The sequence below is a fragment of the Orcinus orca genome, chromosome 6, assembly GCF_937001465.1.
Source record: "Orcinus orca chromosome 6, mOrcOrc1.1, whole genome shotgun sequence".
Lineage (NCBI taxonomy): Eukaryota > Metazoa > Chordata > Mammalia > Artiodactyla > Delphinidae > Orcinus > Orcinus orca.
This window is the reverse complement of record NC_064564.1, coordinates 67,807,486-67,819,518: the sequence shown is the minus strand read 5'-3', so window position 1 is coordinate 67,819,518 and position 12,033 is coordinate 67,807,486. Positions and strand designations below refer to the sequence as shown.

The 12,033-nt window shown below is 40.4% G+C and overlaps 2 long non-coding RNA genes across 2 annotated transcripts in view; one reads left to right on the top strand and one right to left on the bottom strand.

The window, feature by feature from the left end:
- LOC117199016 (uncharacterized) overlaps nt 1-12,033 on the top strand; it is a 128,796-nt gene that overhangs the window by 92,820 nt on the left and 23,943 nt on the right. The window lies entirely within an intron of this gene.
- LOC117199015 (uncharacterized) overlaps nt 2,261-12,033 on the bottom strand; it is a 145,130-nt gene continuing 135,357 nt past the window's right edge. Inside the window, exon 17 of the long non-coding RNA XR_007477817.1 lies at nt 2,261-4,103. This is a non-coding gene — a long non-coding RNA (uncharacterized LOC117199015). The remainder of the gene's footprint in view (nt 4,104-12,033) is intronic.

The following is a 12,033-nucleotide window of genomic DNA, read 5'->3' as shown; positions in this document are numbered from 1 at the left end:
TAAGCGACCTACAATTGGGAGCCACCACTTCTAAGAGCAACTGCTGCTGCTGAGAGTTCCTGCTACAGAGGCTCCAGGGTGTACTGTTCAGTGGGGACCAACTTCAGCTCCTGACGGTTGGCATTGATGGGAACAGGCTCAACTGGGCTTTTCCTAAGGACACCACTAATTCGGCTGGTGCTGTCAATAGATACTGCTGTGAGCCACTGAGAGAAAACTCTCCAGGGGGCTGAACTTAGATTCAAAAATTGGGAGCATTCTTTGCAGGCCAGTGGTAAGCATTGGTCTTAACATTGGTGGGAAGAGCAGATAGTATGGTTGAAAGAGCATGAGCCTTGGAGCCTATTAGAGTTGGGTTTGTATCCTTGCTCTGATACATACTTTTGTGTCCATTGATGATTTGTCTCAATTTCCTTGTCACCAACATTTAGAAAAATCATGTCAGGATGTTACAGAGAGGGCTGAATGAGATGAGATAATACAGGTGATACCACTGGTGCACGGTATGTTCTCAGATTGTGATAGCCAGCAGTGTTCTTTCTTATCTGAACCCCATGTGAAATGGAAAGCATGAAACTCTAAGGCACCCAGCCAGTTATTGAATCCTTGAATTATAACTTGTTTCTTGTACTCCTATGGAAATAATCTAGAAGAGTGTTGTTTGGGAAATTTGTTAAATAAAGTATGAGAAGCAGGCCCTGTGCCTGTGAGAGCTAGCACTCTATTATAAGGAGGTGGACTTGGGATTGATCCTAGAAATTTCATGTGCTATAGAAGCTGGCATACCCCTTCTATTTTTCTTTCTTTCTTTTCTTTCTTTCCTTCCTTTCTTTATTTCTCTTTTCTTTCTTTTTCTTTCTTCCTCCCTCCCTCCCTCCCTCCCTTCCTCTCTTTCTCACTCCCTCCCTTCCTCTCCCTCCCTTCCTCTCTTTTTCTTTCTCTCTCTCACTCCCTCCCTCCCTCCCTCTCTCTCTCTCTCTGTCTCACTCTCTCCCTCCCTCTCTCCCTCACCCCCTTTCCTTCTTTATTTATTGCTGCGTTGGGTCTTCGCTGCTGTGCATGATCTTTCTCTAGTTGCGGTGAGCGGGGGCCACTGCTTGTTGTGGTGCACAGGCCTCCCATTGCCGTGGCCTCTCTTTGCAGCACAGCATGGGTTCTAGGCACGTGGGCTTCAGTAGTTGCAGCATGTAGGCTCTGTAGTTGTGGTGCATGGGCTTAGTTGCTCTGTGGCATGTGGGATCTTCCCAGACCAGGGCTCAAATCCATGTCCCCTGCATTGGCAGGGAGCTTCTTAACCAATGCTCCACCACGGAAGTCCTCTATGTATTTCTAATGATGACTTCAGGGCGATTATCATTAAACTGTTGAAAGAATTACAGTCACAAAGGATTTTGTTTCTGGAAAATGTTTTCAACATAAGCCTCCTTCAACTCATGTATAAAAGATGCAGGCCGAATTTCTCCTTTAAAAATCTACTGCTTGATTAATTTCCCCTTGCCCAAGTTGTGTAATAGCTAGATCACTTTACAATTCAAAATCTCAGCCTTCCAAAGATGCTTCTTGATTTGATGGCCTAGGTGGCTGAGAAGAAACGGACATTAAGGGATAGCCCGTGGCTTCCTTCAACAGGGTGGAGAATGTCAATATGCACCTGACATTTAAGACTCATATTTTTCTGATTATAGATACAAATCATGTGACAGTGGCAAGTAACTCATTCTTACACATATCCAGTGCTCAATTACGTCAGGGCTCAAAGCTGATTGGTGCCTCTGTGACTGGCATTTCAGAGGTGTATTAGTTTCGGTCCTATATTGCCTTTCTCTTTTAACTCCAGCCTCCAAGGAATTTAAACAATTTGGCTGGTGGGTAAAGGGGAAGTAATTACTCACTGTATATATGATCATTTACACATTCAGAACCCCCAAAATGTGCCAGTTTTTCACAGCTCGAATTTTGCACATAATTCATTTTCTAAAGATAAAATGACACGTTTCAAAAAATATTGCAAAAAACATGGATGTGAGCATTTGAAACATTGTTATATAATAAATAGCCATAAAGTTCCTACAAGTGCTGCTATTTTTGGTGTAGCATCAAATCACTGATCCACCAAGGCACAGTTCTGAACATTACAAAATATTTTCATCTAGTGCTTGGTACAGATAAAAATACTTTACAACTAAAATGTTTTTCACATACACTGCATTGTTAATACACTCAAGCTCAGTGAATTAGATTCAGATATTTGTTTTGCAAATATTTATTGAGTCCATTTTGTGCCAAGCCTTGAACTAGCACTGCATTTTAAAAGGTCTCATTATATCTGGATGTACAAACAATAAATTTTAGACACAAAAATAAAATACAGTGTTCTACATATTATAAAAGAAATAGTGTGTAGGGATAGTGAATTTTATGAGGTTTTAGACTGAAGAGTCAAGGAAGGACTCCCTAGGATTTAGGTGAAGGGACATTTAAGGTGACTATGCTGTGTAATATCACAATTACTAAGCATCTCACCTGAGGCCAGGTGGGATGAGATACTGGCATTTGCAAACTTGCTAATACTTGAGAGATAAAGTCCAGTGGTAACTATAAGGGCTGTGGAGTTGGCAGGCTCAACCAAACCAACCACTTATTCAGGGCATATGTGCAACTCAAGAGGCCTCTCTCACGGACTTAAAGAGATCCTGCACTACCACAGACAGAAGGCAGATTGGGCTGAAAATCAGGCCCAGGACCTGACTGTGAAAAACAAATTACAGAGAAGCCATAATATGTAGCCCCACCAAATCTCATACGCCAAAGTCAAGGTTTGATAGGGAACGCATGGGATACTGGGGCATAGAATGGGGACATCTAGATGGAAGAATTGAGTACTCTGGGTTCTCAGAATCCCTTGAACCCTCTGGGCCTTCAGAAGTGGTCCATTATTCCTTGCCTAAAAATACTACAAAGGCTTCCCTTGAGGCAGACGCCTTGCAAGTTGGAAACATTTCTTTCTTAAGATTTGTCTCCACCTCCTTCATGACATCCAGGTCAATAACCAGGATCAACTCCCCAAACAGCCCAACTATAAAATAATGTTGTGAAGGATAAAAGAAAACATATATAGGTTTTAGTTTTATATTGCTGCTGTAGCCAGTTACCACACATTTTAAAAATTCAATAATACGATTTACTGTTCTACATTTCTGTAGATCAGAAGTCTGGCAGAGCCTCAGGGGTTAAAATCAAGTTGTCAGCAGGGCTGCAGTCCTTTTAGAGGCTAGAGGGTAGGATCCATTCCCTTGCCTGTTCTAGATTTTAGAGGCCACCCACATTCCTTGACTCAGGGCCCCTTCCTCCTTCTTCAAAACCAGCAATGGCAGGTTAAGTCCTTCTCACTTCATATCACTCTGATCTTCTCTTGCGCTTCCATCTTCTACTTCTCGGACCCTTATTATATTGGGCCCACATAACCCATATAATCTAGGATGATCTCCCTGTTTCGCAGTTGGCTGATCCGCAACCTGCATTCCATCTGTAACCTTAATTCCCCTTTGCCATATAATGTAGCACATTCACAGATTCCAGAGATTAGGATGTGGCCATTACTAGAAGGTCATTATTCTGCTTACCACAATATGTAGAGATGCTAAGATAAGTTTCAGGTACATAGGAAATGCTCAATAAATGTTTGCTGTTCTTTTCTGCCTCTGTTCCTGGGCTTCTGCTTGCAGGTGGAAAAAATCACAACCATGAAAACCAGAGGCATCTCAAACCCAATGCGCTCCCCTGCCATCAGTGATATTTCTCCTTCTACTTACTTCTCTGATGTTCCCAAGCTACCATTTTCCCTCAGCCCTTTCCCCAGTCTCAATGTCCTTACTACCAGCAGATGTGACTTTGTAACCTACTTCAACAAAAACTGAAGCCGTCTGGCTTGAACTGTACCATCCTGTGGTGTTCCCACCTCCAAGTTTACCTACCTCTGCTCCCATTCTTGGATCTTTTCCTATGGTCTTGGAGGATTAGAGGTACTCATGGTCAACTCTTCCAACCCATACACTTGGCCTCCCATCAGCTTGAGGACATTGCTCCATCCTCTCTTCTCCCCACTTTTTAAAAAAATTTTTACTGAAGTATAGTTGGTATACAATGTTGTATTAATTTCTGCTGTACAGCAAAGTGACTCAGTTATACATATACATATATATATATTCTTTTTCATATTCTCTTCCATTATGGCTTATTATAAGATATTGAATATACTTCCCTGTGCCATACAGTAGGACCCTGTTGTTTACCCATCCTATATACAATAGTCTGTATCTGCTAATCCCAAACTCCTAATCCTTCCCTCCTCCACCCCCCGTCCCCCTTGGCAACCACAAGTCTGTTCTCTATGAGTCTTTTTTTGTTTCATAGATATGTTGATTCGTGTCATATTTTAGATCCCACATGTAAGTATATCATATGGTATTTGTCTTTCTCTTTCTGACTTACCTCACTTAGTATGATAATCTCTGTCTATCCATGCTGCTGGAAATGGCATTGTTTCATTCTTTTTAATGGCTGAGTAATATTCCATCATACATACATACACACACAGACACACACAGACACACACATACACACACATACACACACCCCACATCTTCTTTATCCATTCATCTGTTGATGGACATTTAGGCTGTTTCCATGTATTGGCTATCGTAAGTAGTGCTGCTATGAACATAGGGGTACATATATCTTTTTGAATTGTAGTTTTGTCTGTGTATATGCCCAGGAGTGAGATTTCTGGATCATGTGGCAACTCTATTTTTAGTCTTTTCAGGAATCTCCATACTGTTCTCCATAGTGGCTGCACCAATTTACATTCCCACCAACAGTGTAAGAGGGTTCCCATTTCTCCACACTCTTGCCAGCATTTATTAATTGCAGACTTTTTTAATGATGGCCATTCTGACCAGTGTGAGGTGGTACCTCACTGTAGTTTTGATTTGCATTTCTCTAATAATTAGCAATGATGTCTTCTCTCTACTTTTTCTCTGTACTTTATTGTTGAATATTACCTTCTCCTTGAGTTGCTGTCTATAATTTCTTGCTCTGCACAACAGGCTTCTCTGGCACTATTTTCTCCCAGTTCTATTTCTACCTCTTTCATCACTTCTTGATCCCCTTCAAAGTCTCCTTTTCCTCCAAGTACCCCTTAATCTATGGGATATCCCAGATCTTGTCTTTGGTCCCTACTGTTCTTATTTCATTGTCATTTTTTCTCCATCTGATAAATGGTGCTCACTTTGTTCATCCTTCTAAGACTCAGCAACTTCAGGAAGCCTTTCATTGACCTCTCCTCAATGCCTTTCCTCTGAGTTTCCATAGCACTCGTGAGTATCTGCATCTTAGAATTTATATACTATAATGTTGAAATTGTATCTTTGCTGGTCTGTCTTCCCTAATGTAGTATAATCTCCACCTGGATAGAGTATTTTAGTCATCTTTCTTTCTCTGGTACCAACTACAGAGGCTGGCACACAATTAACTCTCAATATAAATTTGGTGAGGTTTTGAAAATAAAAAACTCATGGTGAATTTATAAGGTCCTGGACTTAATCGTTCTTGTCCACTAGATCTACCTTCTGCTGAAAGATGTATGTTCTGTTATATTGAACATCCTCTGTAAAATAACATTTTCTAACAAATTTCACTAGTGTCATTCTACTTTGAGTATATACTTAACAAAGCAAAAGAAACTTTGTTAGGCTAGTTATAAATATAAACAATTTGATGTAAAGTAAATTCCAATACTGGTTCTGATTTCTGTATCTAAAATGCTTCCATTGCTTGCTCAACACATTTTTGGAACCCCATTTATGGAAACATTCTCATATTTGCACAGTGTTTATGTGGATCTGAATGGCCACAATATGGGTTTTTGTAATGGATGGCTGATTAAATGCTCTGGAAGTTCAGAAATAAGGTCAGATTTGCACAATACTTACTGTATACAGCCTCCATTCGATAGGTTGTTTCATTGACAATGAAATTTGGTAACTTAGTTCTTAAGTATCCTATTCATGTCAGGAGATCATGGAGGAGTAGACAGCTTTTTAAAATTTCTGACCCTCCTCTTAGCTCTGCAGTAAAATTATTAAGGTCTCCTGGGATGGTTGCTCTGTTTGACTTGTAAGGGGCATATGTTTTATTGGTGGATGAAGTGATGCATCCTTAAGCCAAGTATAATTTTCCAAAGTTCTTTGTGTAACAGATGTTACACAAACAAGAGAAGGCACTTGGAATAAATAGCAACATACAAGTGCAGCTTCCTTTGGAGCTTTTCAAATCTGGGAAATACTGAGTCAGGAAAAAGACAGAGTTCAGTAGAATCAGTTTGTGGTTCAACCTATTTACTGGGTCATCCTTTTCTAAATCAAGCCATATAGAGCAATCCATCTACACAATACTGGATGGCTTCAAAGAATAGTGGAAACATATTTAGGTCACCATGGAGTAATTCATGTTTTTTTTTTTACTTAGCATCGCAGGATGGAAATTGTCCCAGCTTTGTCAGTACAGGAAGCACTCAATAAATATTTGATGAAATAAATCCAGGTCAGACTCTGTCCCCAGTGCTAGGATAAAAAGTTAAATAAGACACATTCCACGCTGGAGGAGGTCACAGTTTGGCAGAAAAATCAAAGAAGCTAACAAAAGGGGATAATAAAATGTGATAGAAGCGAAGTGCTACGGAAGCGTAGTAAAGGGTAAGATTAATTGTTAGGTGGAATCAGAAAAGGTGACATCCTTCAAGCCCCAGTAGGCAGAGACGCCAGGGGATAAGGGAGAGAAGAAAGGATGTTTCAGGAAGCATCTAGGAGGTCTCAATGAGAGAGCATGGAGTATATTCCTGGAACTCTATGTAGTTTGGGCTAAACAAAGATGGTGAAGGGTGAGAGGTGGGAATAAATTAGGTCTGGAATGGCAGGTTGAGGTTGGGTTGTGAAAATCATCATAAATCGTGGAAAGGAGTTTGCATTTCATTTTCCCCACTGAAAACCTCAATTTTTAAAGATTTATGTTGCCTGTACGACTAGGTTTTCCAAAATCTGTTCCTGGGCATGCTAGTTTTACAGACTGTTAATAGGTGTTAAACGAAAACTCCTATTCAGCTTCTAGTTGAAGGTGGAAAGGTAATTGTCTGGAGCAGATAGTAGGGAGCCCACTTGAGAGAGAGTTTCCTGAAATGTGTACAGTCTATGAATGTCTTAAACCAAATTAGACTGCATAGCTAGACCCTATAGTTCTGTCTCTTCCTCGAATGGATTTTACCATTCTGCCCTTCGGCAAAATGAGACTGGCCTGCACTGAGAATTGTATCAGGAAATTATTTGATGTGACATTTATGTGTGCTTCCTCTGAATAGCTGGTTTTTCTTTATCTTAAAGGCAATATAAGTGTTGTAATTGATTGTGTGTCCTTTTTTGTCAAACACTAGGAAGCCTAGAGCCAAGTTTGTGGTTCACCTACAAACGAGGGTCCTCAGGGCATCCATTCTTGGGTAATGACTGAACCCAGGATTCTGTTTGACTTCCTACATTCATATTCCTTTTGCTAAAACGCCTTCATCTACTTATTTGATCATTTTGCAAGTATTTTGCAACGTCGCTCTGATCTTTGTGGGGGCGGCGGGGGAAAGCTGAGAAGAAAGAGAGTGAACATATATCACTTATCACAGTACCTGGCGTACAGTACATATGAAATGAGGTCTTTTTTCTTTTATTACGATTTTTTATCAGTCTCACCTACTCCACTGCACCATCCTCCGTGTTGACAGAAATGGAAAGGTAGCATATATAACAGAAATTATTTTCAAACGCTATTTTCATGATCTCAAGTCCTTTAAGCACAAAATTAAATGGACAGATATGAGGTGAACAATCACCAACTGCAAGTCCCTAAACCTTGTGCTGAAAAAGAGACAAGTCAGTAAGTCAAAGAGATGGTAAATGGAGCTTCTAATCTGATTAGGGAGATAGGATAGCACTATGGGCCCTGGGATCCTCATCTGTAAAATGGGAATAATAATACAGCCTAATTTATGGAGTCATTGTATGGATTCTGACTTTATATCAGTAAAGTGGCAAGAATAATGCCTGGCACATAAGTACTCAGTTAATATTTATTATTGCTGTAAATTATATTTCATGTGGGCACCCCCAGAATGTACAGTCATTAAGGGATCTAAAAATTGAAACAAGGGGGAAAGCACTTCTAGCTGAAGTCATCCAGGAAGGCTTCCCAGAGGAGGTGAGATTTGAACAAGACCTTAAAGGATGGAGATAATTCAACTAGGCAGAGAGGAGTAAGGGGAGTTGATCCCTTTGGGAACATCTCCCCCCACCAAAAAAGAAAAGGTAGAGAGGAAGGATATATCCCATCAGGAAGAGACCTCAGGAGAGCAGAGGACTCATGAAGGGGGTTCATGGGTGGCAGGGCTGGCACAGGCCCCCGTCCTATTGTATCCTCACTGTCCACAGAGTCAGCACTAATGCCCTGCCTCGCGATGGGTTCCTCCCCAACTATTCCCCTGAAAGAAAATCCACGCTGTTCTCTGAGAGACACTCGGAGCATCCTTCTGAATCCATTATCTACCTCGTAGCCAGTAGGAAAATTACTTCAGGGTGTGATGATTACAGGGAGCTCCAGAGACCCCGTCCATTCTCCCTGTAAATTCCTACACAGGGACTTAAAAATGGTGATTCTATTTTGGGCAGTAGAGTGCTTAGGAAGAAAAGTGCAGGAAATGTGAAATGAGAAGGTGGCAGAATTCCCATCTGTGCAGACACCGAAAGGCCTTTATTACAGAACTTGAGAGAGAAACTCGGTGAGTTCCCGCCCTGATGGCTGGATGGGCTCCAGCGTGGAGGCTGCAGAAGGCCACAGCCAAAATGGCTGCAATGATTTCAGAGACAAGGGTTCAAGGCTCCTTTCCCACACTGATCTGTTTAAAGAGAAGAAAATGTGTTTTTAAAGATGTCCCATAGTCTGGGATTTCTAGAGCCCTTAAGGTTTGGAAGGGAGGGAAAAAAATCCTATCAGCTCAAAGATGTTAATTTCGATAATTAACCACAATCCTTACACCAAGAGGAAAAAAAACCAATTTTAAACTGCAGCAGTGAACTGTGAATCAACAAAGTATACAGAAGGTTTGACTGATGTGTGCATGCCAATAAGCTTATGCCTATCGGTGACAGAAGCCTTAAAAGCAGAAGGATGAAGATAGCAAGCAAAGAGTGAAATTGCAGTTATAGCTATTTATTTATACCCTGACTCATTCTAAAATTATTTGAGCTTGCCGAAATTCAAGTGGCGAAGTCCAACTATTCAAATTAACACCTGCTGACACCACTGAGTATCACATTTAAAGCAAATGCTAAACTCTGTACGGGAGAGATTTTCCTTTTTTTTTTTTTTATTTAATTTTCCTTTCTGCCACGAAACACTGCTCTGAGTGGGGAAAAGAGCATTAGTGAAGCCTGGAAATTCATTTGAGTCAAACCTACACTCCCCACTTCTGTCACTGTCGTCAATGCCACAGAGAAACATGTTTCACAAGGGGAACGTCTCTAAATTAAAATTTTTATTAAAATATGAGAGACAGATACATGCCCAAATCATAAACATACAGCTGGATGAAAACTCCACAGCCAGCACCCAGATCAAGAAGTAGACACTACTGGGGTCCCAGATGCCCCTTCTGTCAGTTACCCTGTACGTTGGAGAGTAACTATTCTCATGATTTCTAACACCATATATAACTTTTACCTGCTTTTTGAGCTTATATAAATGGAATTCTACATCATTTATTTCTGGCTTCCTTCACTCAACATTACGTTTGTGAAATTCATTCACAGTCAGTCAGTCTCACTGTTGTATAGGATTTATTTATTCTAAATGCCATGATTTACTTACCCATTCTATGGTTACGAGACATTTGGGTTATTTACAGTTTGGGACTAATCCAGAAAATGCTGCTTTGAACAGTCTTGTACATGTCTTGCATATGCTGGGATTATACCCAAGAGTGAAATTTTTATTGGAAATATTTTTGAGTGCTTGCTATTGACTGGAAACGATGACAGTAGGCTAGGCACTGGAATAAAGTCATAGAAAAACCCAGCCCTTGCTTGCAAGGACCTCAAGACCCAATCAAGGACAGAGATGGGCCAGCAAATACTCTTAGCTGTTTGTAGGGGTCATGTGTGAGAGAGCCTTGGACTGAATCGGGGGGACAAGGGAGGTGAGAGGGAGGGAGGGAGAGGCAGAAAAGGTTTCTCTCAGTAGGGATGACACTCAAATTGAGTTTTGAAAGACAAGGAGGCATTGACGGGGGGACCAAGGGGAGAAGGGAAGGGAACAACCTGTGGAAAAGCAGACGCAAGTGAGAAAGCAGGTCAAGTCCAAATACAGTGTGTTAGAGAAATAGCGGAAGGTGGGAAGTCTGTGGTGACAGTGAGGGCTAACTCGGTAAGTTGGGGGCATATCACGAAGGACCCGGCTAGCCATCCAAGGAATACATGTATTATCCTGAATGTGATGGGAAGCCACAGAAGATTCAAGGGCCATGGAGTGACAAGATCAGTTCATTCAGGTGGCTCTGCAAAGGCAGGACTGGAGAGGAAGGACCAAGGAGTTGGAAAGGGACCAGAGAGTGTGCTTTATCTGGAAAGGGGAAAAGAAATATGGTATCTTAGCAGATGGAAACTTGGTGATTCTTTGAAGGTCTGCCGGTGGCCCAATATTGTGGCCAAATGGAACAGGCTTCTAATGGAATACAGAGTGTATGTTGGGGGGTGGGGGCAGGGAGGTGTGGATGTGTGTGGGTTCCATGTTTCAACGTGTAGAAACCACACACAGTAATTCATGCAGAAGGCTTTGGGGGACAGCAGGCCACCTGCTGACATCCAGACTGGTGCAGGCAAGGAGCCCTCTGCTTGATCGCAGAAAGGCAAACCATATGTGTGAGGAGTTCCAGCCAAAAAACCAATGCACTACAACTTGGGTCTGGAACAGGATCTCATCACTCCCCATCCGCACTGGAGACTAAGATGGAATGTTGAGTGGAAACCAGCCAGTTCGAATCCCACCCAGCTCCCTGCTAGACTCCTGAGAGGATTCTAGAAAAGTTTCCAAGCCTTTGTTTTCATGATTCAAATCATAAATTCAGTAGTAATATTTGTATGTAAACTCACCTAATGTGGTGGTCTGGTTGGAGCCCAGAAACTTGGCATTAGGACTCAGTGTGGACATGTGACAGAGCAGAGAGGTGTGTAAAATAGGATGGAAAGATGCTGATTACTTTATTAAGTTCAATTTTATATTTAAAAAATAAATTTCCTACTCATTCTTCTAAGAATAAAATTGGTAATATATTAGAAAGTATGAAAAAGTCATAAATAGAAAACATTTGCCCCATGTTTCACTGGCCAAAGAAAACTATAAGGAGCGAGTTTTCAGTCCTTCCTCCTTTTTTCCTTTATTTATATCCTTTATTCTTTTAATTTATACATAGTTGTAATCTTTTTGCCATATTTGGTATTATCTCATATTAAAAAGTTTTATCAACAAATCACTGTATCTTATTTTTGTTAAAAAATAAAATTTCATTACAAAATTTATAAGCAATACTATGCAAAAAGAAAACTAACCATAAGTTCCAACCACCCAGAGATAATCATTACCAATTCTTAGTACAACTCTTTCTTGGCATTTTATGTATTCTGATCTATAATTTAACAAAATTATAATATTTCACCTATTTTTCATTTTTTATTATTACCTATATATTATTAATATTTTTGCTAACTATATTCCATCATATAGCACCATATTGTATTAGTTACTATTTGGGGATATCTAAGTTCCCAATTTTTTCTTAATATAAACAGTGTTACACTTGTTCAATTTTTTAAAAAATATATTTCTATATGGATTTGCTGAGCAAAAAAAAAAGAATTAAGACTTTGCTTACATACTACCAACTTT